General features: G+C 42.0%; 1 protein-coding gene across 7 annotated transcripts in view; it reads right to left on the minus strand.

Moving 5' to 3' along the window:
- Nucleotides 1–20,476, minus strand: part of LOC116562075 — a 102,408-nt gene that overhangs the window by 71,869 nt on the left and 10,063 nt on the right. The window contains exon 2 of one of the 7 annotated variants that reach the window (XR_004273749.1): nucleotides 14,753–14,913. The exons of the other annotated variants lie outside the window; for them this stretch is intronic. The gene's annotated coding sequence lies outside the window, so the exon portion shown is untranslated. The remainder of the gene's footprint in view (nucleotides 1–14,752; nucleotides 14,914–20,476) is intronic. 7 annotated transcript variants of the gene reach the window in all.

Below are 20,476 nucleotides of genomic sequence, written 5' to 3' on the forward strand. Positions count from 1 at the left end.
AATCAGGCAAGAAAAAGAAATAAAGGGTATTCAAATGGGAAAGGAGGAAGTCAAACTGTCTCTATTTGCAGACGACATGATTGTATATCTAGAAGACCCCATCGTCTCAGCCCCAAATCTCCTGAAACTGATAAGCAACTTCAGCAGTCTCAGGATACAAAATCAATGTGCAAAAATAACAAGCATTCCTATACACCAATAACGGACTTAAAGAGAGCAAAATCAAGAACGAACTGCCATTCACAATTGCCACAAAGAGAATAAAATACCTAGGAATACAACTAACAAGGAACATAAAGGACCTCTTCAAGGAGAATTACAAGCCACTGCTCAACGAAATAAGAGAGGACACAAACAGATAGAGAAACATTCCATGTTCATGGTTAGGAAGAATCAATATAGTGAAAATGGCCATACTGCCCAAAGTAATTTACAGATTCAATGCTATCCCCATCAAGCTACCAATGACCTTCTTCACAGAACTGGAAAAAAAAAAAAAAAAAAAAAAAAAAAACATCTTAAACTTCATATGGAACCAAAAGAGAGACTACAAAGCCTATTCTAAGCAAGTCAATTCTAAGCAAAAAGAACAAAGCAGGAGGCATCACACTGCTGAATTTCAAACTATACTACAAGGCTACAGTAATCAAAACAGCATGATATTGGTACCAAAACAGAGATATAGACTAATGGAACAGAACAGAGGCCTCAGAGGCAACACAACATATCTACAACCACCTGATCTTTGACAAACCTGAAAAAAACAAGCAATGGGGAAAGGATTCCCTGTTTAATAAATGGTGTTGGGAAAACTGGCTAGCCATATGCAGAAAGCAGAAACTGGATCCTTTCCTGACACCTTACACTAAAATTAACTCCAGATGGATTAAAGACTTAAAGACCTAACACCATAAAAACCCTTGAAGAAAATCTAGACAAAACCATTCAGGACATAGGCGTAGGCAGGGACTTCATGACCAAAACACCAAAAGCATTGGCAACAAAAGCCAAAATAGACAAATGGGACCTAATCAAACTCCACAGCTTCTGCACGGCAAAAGAAACAGTCATTAGAGTGAATCAGCAACCAACAGAATGGGAAAAATTTTTTGCAGCCTACACATCTCACAAAGGGCTGATATCCGGAATTTACAAAGAACTAAAACAGATCTACAAGAAAAAAAACAAACAAGCCCATTCAAAAGTGGGCAAAGAACATGAACAGACACTTTACAAAAGAAGGCAAGACATACATGAGACCAACAAACACATGAAAAAATGCTCATCATCATGGTCATTAGAAAAATGCAAATCAAAACTACATTGAGATACCATCTCATGCCAGTTAGAATGGTGATCATTAAAAAATCTGGAGACAACAGATGCTGGAGAGGATGTGGAGAAATAGGAACACTTTTACACTGTTGGTGGGAGCATAAATTAGTTCAACCATTGTGGAAGACAGTGTGGTGATTCCTTAAGGACCTAGAAATAGAAATTCCATTTTACCTAGCAATCCCATTACTGGGTATATATCCAAAGGATTATAAATTGTTCTACTATAAGGACACATGCACACGAATGTTCATTGCAGCACAGTTTACAATAGCAAAGACCTGGATCCAACCCAAATGGCCATCAATGATAGACTGTACATATACACCATGGAATATTATGCAGCCATCAAAAATGATGAGTTTGTGTCATTTGTAGGGACATAGATGAACCTGGAAACCAACATTCTCAGCAAACTGTCACAAGAGCAGGAAATGAAACACCGCATGTTCTCACTCATAGGTAGGTGTTGAACAATGAGAACACATGGACACAGGGAGGGGAGCACTACACACTGGGGTCTGTTAGGGGGAAATGGGGGAGGGACGGGGGGGTGGGGAGATGGGGAGAGATATCATGGGGAGAAATGACAGATACAGGTGAAGGGGAGGAAGGCAGCAAATCACACTGCCATGTGTGCACCTATGCAACAATCTTGCATGTTCTTCACATGTACCCCTAAACCTATAATGCAATAAAAAAAAAAGAAAAAAAAATGTTGATAGTGATATGGACAATGAAGTCCCAGCTGAGGTAGTCTCAGATGGAGATGAGGAACTTGTTGGAAACTGAAGTGAAAGTCAACTCTGCTATGCTTTAGCAAAGAGACTGGAGGCATTTGCCCTATCCTAGAGATCTGTGAAACTTTGAACGTGATAGAGATAATTTAGGGTATCTGGCTGAAGTAATTTCTCAGTGGCAAGGCACCCAAAAGGAAGCAGAGTATAAAAGTTTGGAAAATTTTCAGCTTGACAATGCAATAGAAGAGAAAATTCTGTTTTCTGTGGAGAAATTCACGCTGGCTACAGAAATTTTCATAAGTAGTGCCAAGACAATGGGGAAAATATCGCCAGGGCATGACAGAGACCTTCATAGTAGCCCGTCTCATTATAGGCCCTGAGGCCTAGGAGGAAAACATAGTTTCATGGGCTGGGTCCAGAGTCCCCCTGCTCAGTGCATCCTCAGGACATAGTGCCCTGCATCCCAGCCTTGGCTAAAAGGGGCTAATGTACAAATCAGGCTGTTGCTTCAGAGGATGAAAGTGCCAAGCTTCAGCAGCTTACATGTGGTGTTAAGCCTGACAGTGCACAGAAGTCAAGAATTGAGGTTCGGAACCTCTGCTTAGATTTCAAAGGATATGTGGAAATGCCTGGATGTCCATGCAAAAGTTTGCTGCAGGGGTTGGAGCCCTCATGGAGGACATCTGCTTGGGTAATGCAGAAGGGAAATGTTGGGTCAGATCCCCCATACTGAGTCCCCACTGGGGCATTGCCTAATGGAGCTGTGAGAAGAGGGCCACCATTTGCCAGACCCCACAATGGTATAACCACCAACAGCTTGTGTCATGCACCTGGAAAAGCCATAGACACTCATTGGCAGCCTGTGAAAGCAGCCAAGAGTGATGTTTTACCCTGGAAAGCCATGGGGGATAGCTGCTCAAGGCTGTGGGAGCCCACCTCTTGCAACAGCATAACCTGGATGTGACACATAGAGTCAAAGGAGATCATTTTGGAACTTAGAGGTTTAATTACTCCCCTACTGGATTTTGGACTTGCATGGGGCCAGTAACTCCTTTGTTTTGGCCATTTTTGTCCATTTGGAACAATTGTATTTACCCAATGCTTGTACTCCCATTGTATATAGGAAGTAACTAACTTGCTTTCAATTGTATGGGCTCATAGACAAAGGGGACTTGCTTTGTCTCAGATGAGACTTTGGACTTGGACTTTTGGGTTAATGCTGGAATGAGCTAAGACTTAGGGGGACTGTTGGAAAGGCATGATTGATTTTTGAAATGTGAGGACCTAATTCCAAGTTTCCTGAGGCCACTCCAATCATGTGTAACTGTGAGTCAATTAAACCTCTTTATTTATAAATTTCCCAGTCTAAGGTATTTGTTCATAGCAGTGTGAGAATGAACTAACACACATACTATCTAAAGCAATATACAGATTCAAATCAGGGATGAAAAGCCAGGTTGATCTCACCTGAAATTTGCCCATAAGAGTTGGCCTTTGCCTGGGATTCACAAGACAAAGTCAAACTTTTGATTGAGATGTGATTCCTACCAACATGCCAACATCATTTTTAACAGAATTAGAAAAAAAATTAAATTCATATGGAACGAAACAAAGAGCCTGAATAGACAAAGCAATCCTAAGCAAAAAGAAAAAAATCCAGAGACTTCACATTACCTGACTTCAAATTACACTACAAGGCTATGGTAATGAAAGTATCATGGTACTGGTATAAAAGTAGATACACTGGCTACTGGAACAGATTATAGAACCCAAAAATAAAGCCAAATACTTACAAACCACTTATATTCAACAAGCATAAAAAAGCATAAATTGGAGAAAGAATACCCTATTCAATAAATGGTGCTGAGGAAACTAATTACATGTAGAAAATGAAACTGGCTCCTTTCCCTCACTATACCTGGCTTTCAGGGTCTTAATCATAAATTCTTTACTTAGGATGATGTCCAAAAGAGTTTTTTCTAGATTTTCTTCTATAATTTCTATGGTGTCAGGTCTTAGATTTAAGTCTTTGACCCATCTTGAGAGGATACTCAGAAGGGAGGGTGTGAGTAATAAAAATACTACATATTGAGTACAGTGTACACTACTTGGGTGATGGGTACACTAAAATTTCAGACTTCACCGCTATATAATTCATCCATGAAGCCAAAAACCACTTGTACCCCCAAAACTATTGAAATGTGTGTGTGTGTGTGTGTGTCTGTGTGCATTTTAAAACGAAAATCTGAAAGACTTTTATCAAAAACTCTTAGAACTACTAATCCCCAAATTCAGTAAAGTTACTACAAAATCAACATAAAAAACCCAGTAGTAATATTTCTACATACAAATGATGAACTAGCTAAAAAGCAATTCTATTTACAACAGCAACAAAAAAATTAATTAATAAAATACACAGGAATCAATTTAATTAAAAATGTAAAATATCTCTACAACAAACACCACAAAAAGTGATGAAAAAAATGATGATGCAAACAAACAGCAAGCCATCACATGCTCATGGATCAGAAGAATTTTCATTTTTGAAATGATCATATCACTCAAAGCAATCTAAAGATTTAATTGCAATCCCTATCAAAGTAACAAAGACATGCATCACACAATAGAAAAATATGGAGCAATCCTAAAATTTATATGGAAAGGCCCCAAGTAGCCAAAGCAATTCAGAGCAAAAAATGACAAAGCTGGAGCATTACACTATCTGACTTTAAAATATATTACAAAACTATATCAAGAAAAACAGCATGGTGTTGGTATAGAAAAAGACACATAGACCAATGGAAAAGAATAGAATGCACAGAAATAAATCCATGTATTTACAGACAACTGATTTTTGATGAAGGCACCAAGAACATACATTAGAGAAAGGACACTCTAGAGTCCGAGAGAGATCCAAGATGGCTGATTACTAGCAGCTAAGGATTGTAGCTCCCAGTGAAAGCACAGAGAATGAAAGGATGCCACACTTTCAGACAAATTATTCTTGCTCACGGACCAGGAGATTCCCAGAGGAGGAGCCCCACGGGTCGCCAGCATGACTCTTGTGGCCAGTGCAGCGGTTTTGCAAGTGCCCCGGCGCGGCAGTTCTTGGTGCAGAGTAAACGGGACTGGGTCCCCTTTCGGTCGACGTTTGGAGCTCTGGGAAGGCAGAGTCGCCTATTCAGCTGATTCAAAAAGGGACTCAAGAACGAAGCCAGACCGGAGATTCCCGGGCAGAAAAGCACCACGAATCTTAACGCTGCTGTTTTGGCCGGTGCAGTGGGTTGCTCAGATTCCGGCACTGGGAATCAACAAGTTGGACGTCCACTCAGAGACCTAATTTGAAAGTCAGTAATTACAAACACAACAGGTGGATAAATTTACAATGATGGGAAGAAATCAACATAAAAAGGCTGAGAATACCCAAAATCAGAATGCCTCTCCCTCTACAGGGGATCACGATTCCTCATCAACAAGGGAACAAGGCCTGATGGATAATGAGTGCATTCCATTAACAGATTTAGGCTTCAGAAAGTGGATAATAAGAAACTTCTGTGAGTTAAAAGAGCATGTTCTAGCCCAATGTAAAGAAACTAAGAACGTTGAAAAAAGGTTTGATGAAATCCTAATGAGGATAGACAATCTAGAGAGGAATATAAGTGAATTAATGGAACTGAAGAATACAGTACTAGAACTCTGAGAAGTATGCACAGGTTTTAACAGTCGAGTGGATCAAGCAGAAGAAAGGATATCAGAGATCGAAGACCAACTTAATGAAATGAAATGAGAAGACAGATTAGAGAAGAAAGAGTAAAGAGGAAAGAGGGAAGTCTCCAAGAAATATGGTACCATGTGAAAAGACCTAATTTGCATTTGATAGGTGTGCTTGAATGTTATGAAGAGAATGAATCCAAGCTGGAAAATATTCTTTAGGATATTATTCAGGAAAACTTTCCTAACCTAGTAAGGCAGGAAAATACTCAACTTCAGGTAATACAGAAAACACCAGAAAGATATTCCTCAAGTAGAGCAACCCCAAGACATATAATCATTAGATTCACCAGGGTTGAAATAAAGGAGGAAATTCTAAGGGCAGCTAGAGAGAAAGGTCAGGTTACCCATAAAGGGAAGCCTATCAGACTCACAGCAGATCTCTCAGCTGAAACCCTACAAACTAGAAGAGAGTGGGGTCAATATTCAATATCCTCAAAGAAAAGAATTTTCAACCCAGAGTCTCATATCCAGCCTAATCAAGCTTCATAAATGAAGGAAAAATAAATTTTTTTGCAAACAAGCAAGCACTCAGAGATTTCATCACCACCAGGCCTGCTTTACAAGAGCTTCTGAACGAAGCACTATACACAGAAAGGAACAACCAGTATCAGTCATCCCACAAACTTACCAAAAGGTAAAGAGTATCTCCATGATGAAGAATCTATATCAACTAATGGGCAAAATAGCCAGCTAGTATTAAACGACAAGATTAAACTCACAAATATCAATATTAATCCTAAATTTAAATGGATTAAATGCCCCAATCAGAGACACAGACAGGCAAATTGAATGAAAAGTCAAAACCCATCGGCTCGCTGTATCCAGATCCATCTCATAAGCAAGGACGCACAGAGACTCAAAACGAAGGGTTGGTGGAAGACTTGCCAATCAAATGGAGAGCAAAAAAAAAAAAAAAAAAAAAACAGAAAACAGGAGTGACAAAATAGACTTTAATAGTAACAAAGGCTAAAAGAAACAAAGAAGGACATTACATAATGGTAAAAGGATCAATGCAAAAACAGGAGTCAACAATCATAAATATACATGCACCCAATATAGGAACACCCAGATACGTAAGACAAGTTCTAAATGACTTATAAAGAGACTTGGATTCCCACACAATAATAGCGGGAGTCTTTGACACCACATTGTTAATATTCGACAGATCAACGAGATAGAAAATTAACAGGGACATCTATGCTTTTAACTCAGACCTGGAACAAGTAAACTCAGTGAATATTTATAGAATTCTTCACCCCAGGTCCACAGAACATACATTTTTCTCAGTATCCTATTACACCTATTTGGAAAGTGACCACATAATTGGAAGTAAATCACTCTTCAGCACTTGCATAGCATCTCACAGACTTAAATGAAACATTCGTTGGCTGTTTGTTATTTTCTTCCCTATTCCTTACTGTCTCCGCTGTTAAGCACAATTATCGGCATAAAAGAGGTTTTTAACACCTGTTTTTAGATTGCATTCCAGCCTGGGCAATAGAGCAAGACTCCTCCTCTCTCTCCCCCTATCTTTCTCTTTTTTTTTTTTTCAAAAAAAAAAAAAAAAAAGAGTGGACTGGTAGCAGTTATATTCAGACTCACCAAACATATTACCAAGAACCTACTGCCAGGAATTTTCATACATATTATTGAGTTTAATCTTTCCAGTAAATCAGATATTCCTATTGTACAAATTTTAAAAACCTCGGAAGCTCCTAAAGAAACGTGTATTTTGAGGCCACAACAAATTCAGGACAGAGGTGCTATTTCAATTCAGGTCTCCTGACAGCAAGTCAGTGGGTTCCTTGAGCTCCCAGGATAGATCACTTGCCAACACATGTTTCTTTTCTTCCTCCTTCCTTCTCTCCTTCTGCTGTTCCTTCCTCCCCACCTCTCTCACCTCTCCCACCTCCCCCTCCCTCCCTTCCTTCCTTCCATCCATTCAAAACTTCCCAAAAAAATAAATAAATAAAAGGAATTAGGAAGTCCAACTGAAAGGCTATTTAAAAAATAATTTATACTACATGTATTTATTACGGGGAAAAAAAGAGAGAAAGGACACTCTTCAATAAATGATGCTGGGAAAACTGAATATACATATGCAGAATTAACAAATTAAATCCTTGTATTTTACCATATATGAAAATAAATTTGAAATGAATAAAAAACTTAAGCTTAACACCTGAAACTCTAAAGCTACTAGAAGAAAGATAAGAAAAATGCTTTGGTACATGGGTATAGAGCAAATATTTCATGCCTATGACTTCAAAAGCACAAACAAACAAAACAGACAAATGTGAATATACTAAAGTAAAAAGCTTTTGCACACCAGAAGAAACAATCAACAAAGTGTAGACACTGCCTGCAGAATGGGAGGAAATATTCACAGACTATTCATCTGACAAGGCACCAATATCCAAAATGTACAAGTACCTCAAACAACTCACATCAAAAAACAAGTAATCCCATTCAAAAATGGGCAACGGGTCTGTATAGACATTCCTCCAAAGAAAACAGAAAAATGGCCAATAGATATAATTCTTAAATGTTCAACATCACTATCAGGGAAATGCAAATTAAAACCACAAGCAAATATAATCTCAATCCATATAGCATGGTTGTTATTGAAAAGACAAAAAAAACAAATGCTGACAAAGATGTGGAGAAAAGGAAACCCTTATAAATGAGTGATGTGAATGTAAATTAGTACAGCCATTAAAAAAAATAGTATTGGAGATTCTAAAAAAGAAAACAAAACAGAATCATACAGTTCAGTAATCCCACTACCGAGTAGTTATCCAAAGGCAAGAAAATAAGTATCAAAGAATACTGCAGCCCATGTTTGTTTCAGCACTATTCACAATAGTCAAGATATGGAATCATTCTAAGTGTCCATCAATGGATGAATGGATAAAGAAAATGTGGTGTACACATACACAATGGAATTCTATTCAGCCACACAGAATAATGAAGTCCTGTCATTGGCAACCACATGGATGAACTAGAGGTCATTATTTTAAGTGGAATAAGCCAGGCATAGAAAGACAAATATCACGTGCTATTATTTATATGTAGAAACCAAAAAAGTGGATCTCATAGAGATAGAGGGCAAATGATTCTTATCACAGAGAGGGGATGAAGAGAGGTAGCTCAATGAATACAAACATACAGTTATATAGAAGGAATAAGCTCTATAGCACAGAGAGTGGCTACAGTTAACAATAATTTACTGTATACCTTAAAATAGCTAGAAGATTAGATTTAAATGTTTTCCACATAAATAAGTATTAGAGGAGATAAGTAGTCGAAACATGGTAATTTGATCATCATTGTGGTGTACATGTAACAAAATGTCACATGCTTCATAAATATGTATAATGATTCTATGTTAATAAAATAATAGATTAGACAGTACAGAATTCAGCGTTGCTCTTTCTCCCCCAGCACTGCTTCCCCGATTCACATATTACTTCAGCTTGTTTTATTTGTTACACTTGATAGAACAATGCTGACACGTTATCATGAATTAAAGTCCACAGTCTAAATGCGGGTTCACTGCTTGTGTTTTACAGTAGTATGGGTTTGGACAAATGTATGATGACATGTATCCACCATTACAGTGTCAGACAGAGTAGTTTCACTGCCCCAAAAACCCTCTGTGCTCCACCTATTCATTCTTCCCTCCCCCAGTGCCTGGCAACAACTCATCCTTTTACTGTCTCCATAGTTTTGCCTTTTCCAGAATGTCACATAGTTGGAACCATACTGTAGCCTTTTAGGTTGGCTTCTTTCACTTACTAATTTGCATTTAGAATTTCTCTATGTATTTTTGTGCCTCATGAGCTCATTTCCTTTCAAGCTTCCCTTTTTCTACATAGGAAGAACTGGCTCTCCTCTCCCTAGCCCGCATGGTATTTATCATAGCCGTCTAGTACTGAGGAGAGGAGCCTGATCTGGTAACTATTTGAATAAATGTCTTACTTTGCCTTTCTGAATACTTAAATACTCATGCTCACTGTCTTCTTCATAAAGCCTAGTACCCTGCAATAGTAAGTGATTCACAGACACAGAAAAAAAGATTTTTGAAAATCTAAGTGATAAGAAAGCATGGGTAGAAACTTTGGAGGCAGAGAGATGAGTGGGAAGATAAGAAAGGAAGATGTCATGTTTACTGTAGACCCCCAGAATGCAGACATGCTGTGCCTGGGTTTCCAGCTGATCATCAAAACACCTCCTGAACAAGGTGATGGTCATTGTCTCCTGCTTCCTGATGAGGCTCAGAGTTCAGATCACGAGGAGGGTAGCACATGGCTTGTACATGTGGAACCGGGTTGTCCACTGAACACTGCCTTCCTTCCCCCATTGGTGGTCACCCCTGGGGCACTTCTTGAGATTGTAACTATGGGAGGTGAGAACATTGCCCCCATTTACATCATAGCACCTGCCATTTCTACGTGACTCCTATATGCCAGGAGGTGTACAAATATTTCTGATTTCTTACAAGCCATTCCACAACCATTTATTGAGCATCTATCTACAGAAACCCATCAAACTAGGAATCGGTGTCTTTATTTTAATTATTTAGATGGAAAAGTCAAAATTTCAAAAGGTTAAAAGACTGGCCAGATGAAACATATCCAGATGTAAAAGAAGGGAACAGAGGCCATATCCATCAGACCTTAAAACACACACCCTCCTCCTGGTATCACACGCTCCTCAAGAGGGCCCAAAGCACCACTCTTTGTTTCTGTGTTGAGGCTGCCTCGCAGTTCCCAATCCAGTCCTAGAGGAAGACAGTCAGTCTCCAGGAAGCCAGTTGATCTCAGTCACTGGGGCTGCATCCAGGTGAGACGTAATAGCTGCCCCACCTGCTAAGAGCCCTATGACCCCAGACACATCATCTCTTGGCAATGGCCAACAAACTCCCTACCTGAGCTTTCAATCCATGGTTTACTCACTTATTCATTCAACAAGTATCTACTTTCTGCTTATGGTGTGTCACATATTGTTCTAGGCACTGGGGATTTTACAGTGCACGAAACAGACACACATGCCTGTGCTCAGGCAGCTTACAGTCTAAAAAAGGGAAACGGACTATAAACAAAGAGCAAAACATACTGCAAGTTAGGTAATAATAAGGGCTATGGATGCAAATTAAAAGGAAGATGGGATGGAGGATGCATGGAGAAACACGGGAGTTTCGGTTTTCAACAAGGTAGTCAGGAGGACTTATGGATACAGTGACATTGAACAGAGTCCCAGAGGACCTGTGAGAGGGACAGTGCAGGTATCTATGCGAACAGCATTTCTTGTGGAAGAAATAGCAAGTGCAAAGGTCCTGTGGCAGGGGAGTGCTGGGTGTGCAGGGAAAACGAGATGTTAGCAAGAAACTGCAAGTTCTGGCAGAGCAAAGACATGGGTCTCAAATGAACTTCAACTAAAAAATAAGAGTTCAGTATCAGAGGGCTTTTGGTGTTGTTGTTTTTCATCACAGAGGTCTGGTGAGAAGATGTTCCCTTGTGCCAGATGTGGTAAAGAGTAAATGAGGGGAATTGCTACACGGGTATGCTTCTTTATCGGGAAGTATCTCTGATCTCTGTGGTGACAGGTGGAGCACACAGATGAATAAGCCACAGTCCCTCCCTGAAAAATCTCATTGCTTAATGGAGAAAGGGTCCAGTGAGATCATCATCATGGCCTGAAATGGCCAGTAATAGAACATCAGCCTGGAAGCAGGTAGTGGAGGACCCTGTGAGGATGCGGTCAGGCTGGGCTTGCGCTGCTCTCTGGAGTTCATGTCTGAGGCTCCATCACCTGGGGAGAGAGAAGGAGGAAGGAGACTTGATAGTTAAGGAGAGCCTGCTGGATACCACCCCACGTGCTTCAGACATTGTAGGTACTGTCTCATGGAACTTCACCACAACCTTCTGAGCAAAGTTTCCTTGAAAGGAAAACCTGAATCTGGGGATGATCAGGACCTTTCCAAGGCTCCGATCCACCCGAGCCTCTGTCCCTGTTAGATGGTAGCTCCCAGGACACAAGTGAGACTCCGTGATGACTCTCAGTGCCCACCCTGAAGTTCTATACAGGGGGTTGCAGACAGTTCTTCCGGAAGCCAGGTCACACCCGAACAGGGGCACACAGGCACAGCGAATGCATAACGAGTTTCCAGATTTCCTGAGCAGCTCTTTTGTTCTGTGCCAAACACTCATGTGGCGATCCAGTACACCAATCTGTATTAGAGTCTACGTACAATAATTTGAATAATGAAAGCATATCGAATGAATGCTAAATAATGTCCAGATAGAACTTAACTGATGTCTGTGTTGGCCTTTAATTTCTTATCTTATATGTCATGTGTTTAATTATCGGGCACTGTCCTAATTAGGGATTATCAGCATAATGCCAAGTTAAAATATCTGGAATGATAAATGTTCTTGTGCATCTTAGGTGGATCTTACTCCTGTTTAACATGTGCGTGCGTGTGTGTGTGTGTGTGTGTGTGTGTGTGTGTGTGACATTTTAAAATCCTTGAGGTCTGTTCAATATTCAGTCATTGCTTAGGATCTTAGGCTATTTGAAAAACATGGATTCCAAAGAGTAAAGGGTAATGAGCTGACATAAAATTTCTGTCTTCTTACTCCCCGCTCAACTGTTACCCATGATCAAACTCCATCCCTCTAACCTGGCTTCTCTAGCTCCAGATGACTTCCCCATCACCCCACCTTACCCCCAAACCTGCCTATTAAAACATATTCATTCCTTAGGTCAAGACTAAATCCTGTTCCTTCTTAGCGTCTTCACTGATTTTCCTGCAGAAGAAGGTGTACTTTTCTCTAAGCTCCCCTAATAGTTTTCAAATGACTGTGTTTTAGTCAATGGTGCATATCTATTGTGCCCCTTGATGATAAACACTTGAGGGGAAGGTCTGTGCCTTGGTCAATGCCATAATCCTACAACCTCTAGCAGAAGCCTTTGCATAGTAAAATTGATGGAGAGGTCTTCCCTTCAAGAAGATGTTCGTCTGTTGCAAAGCCAAGTGAAGAAGGTGTGCAATTGAGAAAGGGCGTTGGGTTGGGTTCCTGGGGCTGCCACCGGAGGGAACGCCATTACTGCTCATTTTAAATAGAACTGGGACACTCTAGGCAGAATGGCATTTGGGTTGAGAGGTAATAAGGACAGAGGACATGTACACAAAATGAGGAATGAAAGTGTTTCTTCTAGAAGATCCTGAAGAACAACACAAGGGACTCACTAGAATCCACAGGACTCCCCATGAAAGCACCCACTTGGCTTCCTTCCCATTACTTCTGCTTCTGAGAAAATGAGCCCCAAGGAGAGCAAATACTCTGCTAACCCTACTTGGGGCAAGATAAGACAGAAAAAGCTCCAGAGAAGAAGAGAAAAGTTGGAGTTGAGCCTTGACTCAACTGAGTCAAGGGAGTCCTCTGAGCGGAAGTGTGTGATAAGAGAATATTAAAGAAAGCACTGCAGGTGGGGCCGCCGGGAGGCCGCGGGTTGTGCCGTTTGGCTACTGTTACTTTATGCATTGATTCAGCAGATATACCTTGAGTCACCTTAAGTGTCCACTACAGATATGCAAATGGTATCTGCGAGGTTGACACTACAGAAGTGGGGTCACATTGACACGTGGGGTGGTGTGGGGAGAGCAGGGAGGTGGAGAACAAGGGTTGGATAGGCACGTGAGGAGCGAACGTGGAGCGAGGGCTGCTCATGACATCCTAAGCAACTTTGATGTTGCCCTACAGGTAGGTCACGGGCAGCTAATACTGACTTGCCAATTAGAGGTTGGTGTCATCCACAGGAAGGCTTAGAAAAACTCTCTCCGATGGCAGTGCAGAATGAAGAAGAGCGAGAGAGGATCTGAGTTGTTCTTACCATAGGATTGGCTCCCACTGGTGGACCCGGAGCAAACAGGAGCAGACTGCAGGGGACGCAATTCGGAATGCACCTTCATCCCTCCCTCTCCCTCGCCACACAAACATGACAGCAGGACGGTAGAAACCTTCAGTGAATGTCAAGTAGCATCCGATAATTTTCTACTACTTTCTCTACTACTGTGTCTGAGGGGAGAAGAGTGGAGAGAATTAAGATGGAAATAAGGAGACAAGCAAAACAACGGCATCTGCCCCGGTCTGCAGTGAGTCCGCGGTCGTGGGAGATGGAAGAAACGGGGCGGTTTTCCAGAGCTGCTCCGGCTACTGGCTGGGGCTGGGCACTGGGTCCCAGAAGTAAACGAGGCTTGGGCTTTGTTGGGAAAGAGCTCTCCACCCACTACGGGCAAAACTGGGCTCACATCAGTCTAGGCTAAAACAAACAGCTCCCCTTTGTGGCCCTGAATCTTGTGTAAGTTACTTCCCCAGGTGCCAGGTCCCTCATCTGTTAATAGAAAAAATAAATTATCTACCTTATAAGATTTGTGAGAATGAGAAAATCCTCATAAAGCAAAGGATATCCGGGAATTATAATAAGTATTACTGCTGTCATCACTATAACCACCGCCACCATTACTAATACTACCGGCCACCTCAGCCTAGAACCCTACCAGGAACCTGGCATCCAAACCTCCCCTTGACCCCAGAAAAGCATCTCTCTTTTTAAATGGCTCCCTTCATGCCTGCTATGAAAGCATCTTCAGAATGTGCCTTGAGCAGGAAGGAAAAGAAAAATCACATCTCTCCACATCTCCTGAATCACCAATGTCCTGTGTCATACCAGGAATTTTCCCTGACTGTTTACCTGCCTTTCTGTCTTTCCACAGTCAGAGAGATGAGCATAGGGGAGCATAGGTACAGCGATCAAGTCACTGGGAAATGGCGAGGCCAGGATGGGAACCCCGGTCTCCTGCCATGTGATAGTCCACACCTGAAGGTGCTGCTCACCATGTTAGGAAGAAAGATGGAGACCCAGGTGTCTGAACGGTGGTTAGAAAAGGCTGCCCGTGATTCTCACTCCTCTGTGACCTTGGTGACTAAGCTTGGTGTGCCTTGGTGACTGGAGCTCCATGGCATGGAGATTTCAGGTCTGGGGTCCACACATCCACCTACAGAAAATACCAGACTAAACCATTCCACTACTTTAAAGAACCAGAGAGAGTCCCTGGACACAAGGGACCTCTCCCAAGACCAGCCTGTGGGGCCATCCTGGGTGCGTGTCTGAGACATTTTTGCGACATGCTTGGCCTTCCCTTCTTTCCCAGGTGGACGGCAACTGGGCAGGATTAGTTCAGAAATAAAGAACCTGTGTGTTAACCAACTGTCCATCCAGAACCTCCGTGAGGTCGTAATATTCACAGGTAGATCTCCAACTAAACGCTGAGCCAGGAGAAATGAGAAAAGGACACTCAAATGGAGCAACCACGCGAACTTCCTCTACATGAAATGCCGTGCACCGACTGAGGATGGATGGGGTCCTGCTCCGTGCATTCGTGTGGGAGTCAGCAGACCTCACTTTGAATCTGGGCTCCATCTCTTACTAACTCTGTGGCCTTGGGCCTGCTGCTTAGCCTCACTTGCCCAGAGTGTCACTGTCTGTCTATTGAGAATAATAAAAGTGTCCAAGTGCAAAATGACTCTGAGAATTAAAAGGATGGCATGAGCAGGTGAATTAGGGCAGTGCTTTGCACATCTACACGTTCGAAAAGTGCCTATTAGTATTATTTCATCGATTAAAGAATCAAACCTATGAATTAGAACAATTGAATTTAATCTGAATTTCAGACTGAGTATTTAGAAAAATTAAATCAGAAAAGAATCAGATTTAAACCCCAGATTATATTCTCAGATAGGCAAATCATACACATTTTACAGGAAGTCAACTGAGGCCCAAAGAAATTAAACACTTTGGCTAAGAACACGTAATATCCTTACAGCACAGCTGTTTGGTAACAAGAGCCCTTATCTTCCACTATGCCGGTTTGTCTATTATAGAAAATAAACACCTTTAGTGGCCAAGAAAATATTTTATTTAAGAAAAATAGTCTGTGAAGGACTTGCGAAAGCTAGGTTAAACTCTCCATTTTTAGCTACAATTTTACGTTTTTCAATATGATAACTTTATGCTTGTCTAATTAAACAAACTGGTCCCTGACAAGCGAGTGTAAGGTGCTCATTCAGTTTCCGCCTGGAACCGTGTCCAAGCGTGTTTACCTGGGAAGCCATGTGTGACTAAAGAAATCTCCGGCTGCAAGGATGCAGGGTCCGGGGCGAGTGTTCAGGATTCCACTGGAATCCAAAATCCCCAGGACCCCAGGTTTAATTACAGCGTGCAGACTAGTATTTCGGGGTGAGGATGGGGTGTGGGGGAGACTGGGGCACTGAGGGGCAGGGAGGTGGGGGGCTGGGGTTTCAGTTGGACAGGTTCCCATCCCCCACCCGCACGGCTGCAGGAGCCAGCGATGCACCCACAGCACGGAGACAAAGGGAGCAAAGCCTCCACCCGGAGTCCGCATTCCATCAGGAATTTGGGGTGGAACTTTCACCTTTTTCAGCAAACTCTGTGTATTTGAAAGATTTAATTTTGTCCTCACCTCCTCCGGTCAAACAGGAGGAAGAATTGGAGGGCTTATTTCAGCACAGAGCGTAAGCTGGAAAGCCCTTTCTGAACCCAGCAATTGGTTTTTGTTTTGTGACCGGTGACTGCTACAAAAGGGGGGCCCACCCCCAACCCAAGCGTTCAATTAACCCTGTGTGTGACAGGCCGAGGACGGACGCTGGTTCGGGCCCCATTCAGAGGATTCTGAGGGGGGCTTTTTTGAAGGATTCTTCTTAACAAAGGTTGCCAAACTAAGTAGCTTTTCTGTTGTTGCTTGGCTCTGGCCTATTGTTACCTCTCAAGCGACCTTTTCCACTTAATTGGGGCTTTAGAATTCCACGCCTATTGTATTTGGATATAAGAAACACCCTGCTTAGGAGCCATGGAAGTTTATGAATATAAGCATTTCTGCACTGGGTGATTCCAGCGCTGTTCAGCTGTCACTCCTGTCCATTGACATAAGTTACACTGATAAAAATAATCATCATAAAATAACTACCACGGTGATAATGACTTTCCACATACTGAGTTCCTATGAGGTGTCGGGCGCTGTAATCTGCGCTTTGTGTGTTTTGTTTCTAATGTCACAGTTAACTCTGCATGTTACAGACCAGGACTGTACAGTTCAAGAAGAAAGAAGCCACACTACATACACCCCAGTCGTGGCTGAGGGCAAATGCTGGACCCCCGTCATGGCCAGGCCGGGACGTTATTCACACACTCTGGGCTCTGCCTAGCCATCAGTTTCGCTGTTTTAGCTGCCTGATCAGATGGGAAACCACAACTGCAAACAGAAAAAAGAGGAAAATACATTTTGTATACACAGTTAAAAATGCAAATGCTTAGAGGGAACAGGTAGAAAATATAAATGTGTGAACTAGGCCTAGTGTCAGACAGCGGAGAGCAGCAAGGCCTGAGGAGAACGGGGAGGCATGCCTTCCAGAGACGGACATTCAAATTGATTATATTTGTGTATATATATGTATGGTTTTTTTTTTCTTCTTTTTCATCACTAAGCCAACATCAGAAAACAGTTCTGTGCCTGGATTGGCGACTGGGTCTCCCAATGGACGACATATGTCCTCTGTCGGTGATACCAGGCAGAAGTCACAAACTTGTAGCCTTTAAGCCGCATTCCTTCCACAGACATAGTTCTTCGCTCTGCACAGGGTTTTAAACATCCTTGTCTGAGATCTCTAGCTTTCTCCCCAGGCCCGTGTGTGCCCCTGGTAATTACCCGCTGTCCAAGTCAGTTGGGGCGCGTCTCCCTGCTGCACTGAGCCTGAGGCTCGGCTCCTTGTGTCAGCTGCCTGTGTGGCTCCTTGGGTTTGCCATGCCTGTGTCAAAGGGACTGGGTTTCCAAGTGAGTTTCCAAGGACCACTTTTCTTCGCTCAGGTCTTGGGCTACAGGAGCCCTCACTTAGTCCATTACACAAATATATACAGACGTGGAATTCACTAACTGAGGGTGTCACACAGCCATTCATCTGGCAAAAACGGACCGGCGACCCAAGGTCATCAAAGCACCCATTTGACAATTTTTATGTGTGCGCGTGCACACACACACACACACACACACACACACACACAGAGGCACCAGCTATAGGGAGCAGAAGAAGATGTTGCTTATAATATCCTGTTTGCACGCATGGCCAAGAACATGCAGATTTTGTATTTAAAACATAATATGAATATGTGAGTAACCAAAATTGAGATGATGAATGCTTGCAGTCATCTTTTTAACGAAAGGAAAAAGAAAAAAAAAAAAATTGTCTTTTCTTAGAGAGCTTGTTCAGCTATCCAGAAAATTTCTTCAAGAAAGCCCAGAGAGTCCCTATGTCATGGCACTCAAGCTCTTGTCTAGTATGTGGGATATGAACTCCCTTACCCTTCCTGAGTCGCCTTCAGAGAACAGAATCATGTCTTAGACTTGGAGGGGTTTCATACATGTTAGCCACTTAATCAGGCATTTGAACAACTTAATTGAATCTGAACATTTGATATCATTATATAAAGTGAAATATTCATGTGGCAGTCAAATACTTCAAATATTTCTAATCTAGCCTTTTAGCAACCTCACTAATTAGTAAAATGGCCAAAAGCTACAAAATAAGAAACTAAATAACAAGCAGATACAAAATAAGAACATATATAAATAAAATATCTTTGTATCAGTTGAAGTGAAATCTACAAAATCCTTGTTATAAATGCTGTGTCCTTGGCTTTCTTTAGAACTCTCTAAATCTTCACTCGAATTCAGGTTGCTCTTAATTTATATATGTATATTTAACTAGCTTCCTCATTCATATTTCTAGTTCTCTCTTAAATTAGAAAAAAATATTCCTGGAGAAACATTGCTATTATAGGAAAATGCACCAATAGCAGAAGAAATAAGACCTGATGACTGACAGAAAAATAAATAAATAAATAAAGCTTTGAAAACTACCAAAACCAACATAGAAACTCTAAAGATACAGTAACCTGGGGCTATTTAAAAGAGCAGAAAACTTTACTGTGGAACTCCAAAAATATCACTGCAGTCCGTCACAATATATGTTGTTTGCTCTTCTTAAGGAGAAAGGAAATTGTATAATAAATTTAAAGGATTTATATACAAAATGACCAAAGTATGAAAAAGTTAAGCTTAAAAGATGAATGCTCAGCCTTCTGGGAAACTCACATTCCCACATTGATTTATTGTTTCCTGATGGTCTCAAATGGCTGACTCTGTTTAATTTTAGTCATTAAATCACTTTTGTCAATAAAACCATGAAAACTGTGTGAGACCTGGCATGGCATGGAAGCCAAGATTCAGCTCCTCGCAGCCATGGACCAGGATGTAGAGATAGAGGCTCTGTGGCCACTCTGTCTGCTCCGCCCCCCTATCACCTCAACAGTGAGCATGGACTCAGGTTTGCAAGCTGAGTCTGTGTTAGCCGTCTCTTCCCCGCTTGCTCCCAGCCATTATTTCTAATCAGTTCTACCCTGCCATCCAGGGGCAAAATGTGAGTACAAAATGAATTGGAAGACAGTGGCTATCTCTTTACAAACAATAGGGAAGTACACACACACACTTCTGTGTGTACAATCCACAAGCAACAGACACCAAACTCCTCTCTTTTACCACCTTCCAGGTAGTTGTATAGATGTTAAGTACTGTTAGATAGAGAACATTTTATTCAAAATCTGAGCTTGTGGGTGCAACATTGGGCTAGTTCCTTTTTTCTTATCTATTCTCTGGTCCCATGCTGCCTGCTTCATCTCTGCTGTGGAGTAACTGTCAGCTACCGGTAACAAATGGGAACTGGAGAAGGAGAGAGAGACAGGGAATAGGGAATGGGTGAAGTCCATCCAGCAAATACATGCTGAGCCTCTGTGCTCACTGCTGGGGAGCATGAGGTGTCACCAGGCAAGGCCCAGCTTGGCCAGGTCCCAGGATGGAGAGGTGGGCGTGTGTGTCCTGGCGTGGGATGCTTAGGAAAGGCTGGGATGAGGCTGGACTGAGATAAAAGGTGCCTGAGGTGGGGGCTCCTGTGCAGCATCTTCCAGGCCTGGCCTGAAAGAGAGATGGGAGGTTGGGGTCATTCCTGGTGGAGGACACAAACAGACCCCTCCCAACCAGACGAATTTGCATGACGCCGTCTCCTCTGGAGGGCCGCTTGGGCAGCATTTTCAAGCCTTTCCCTTACTTGCCAAGTCTTTAGGTCCATTTGGAGGCTGGAGGTTGATCTCTGGACAGATAGGGAGACCAAGAACTGGGGGCACTTTCTAACTTTCTCAAGTCCACAGACCTTGTGGATTGTAGAACTAGAAGTTAAAACCAGGTCATCTGACCCCAAGTCCTGCACCTCTTCAGGGGCCCTAAAACCAATCACATTAGACATAACTTGTTATCTATGTTCAAGTGCAGTAAGAAAATAAGACTATGCTTTAGACAAGGAGCAGTACCCCAAGTGCCAAGGGCTGGTTTCAGGGCTCTCTGGAGCCAGGGTTGGCAAACTTCCCCTAACAAGGGCCAGAGAGTTTCAGATTTGCAGGCCATGTGCTTCCTGTGGCAAATAATCAGCTCTGCC

The sequence above is a fragment of the Sapajus apella genome, unplaced genomic scaffold (genome assembly GCF_009761245.1).
Source record: "Sapajus apella isolate SASKATOON/1434 unplaced genomic scaffold, GSC_monkey_1.0 scaffold31, whole genome shotgun sequence".
NCBI classification, from domain to species: Eukaryota; Metazoa; Chordata; class Mammalia; order Primates; family Cebidae; genus Sapajus; species Sapajus apella.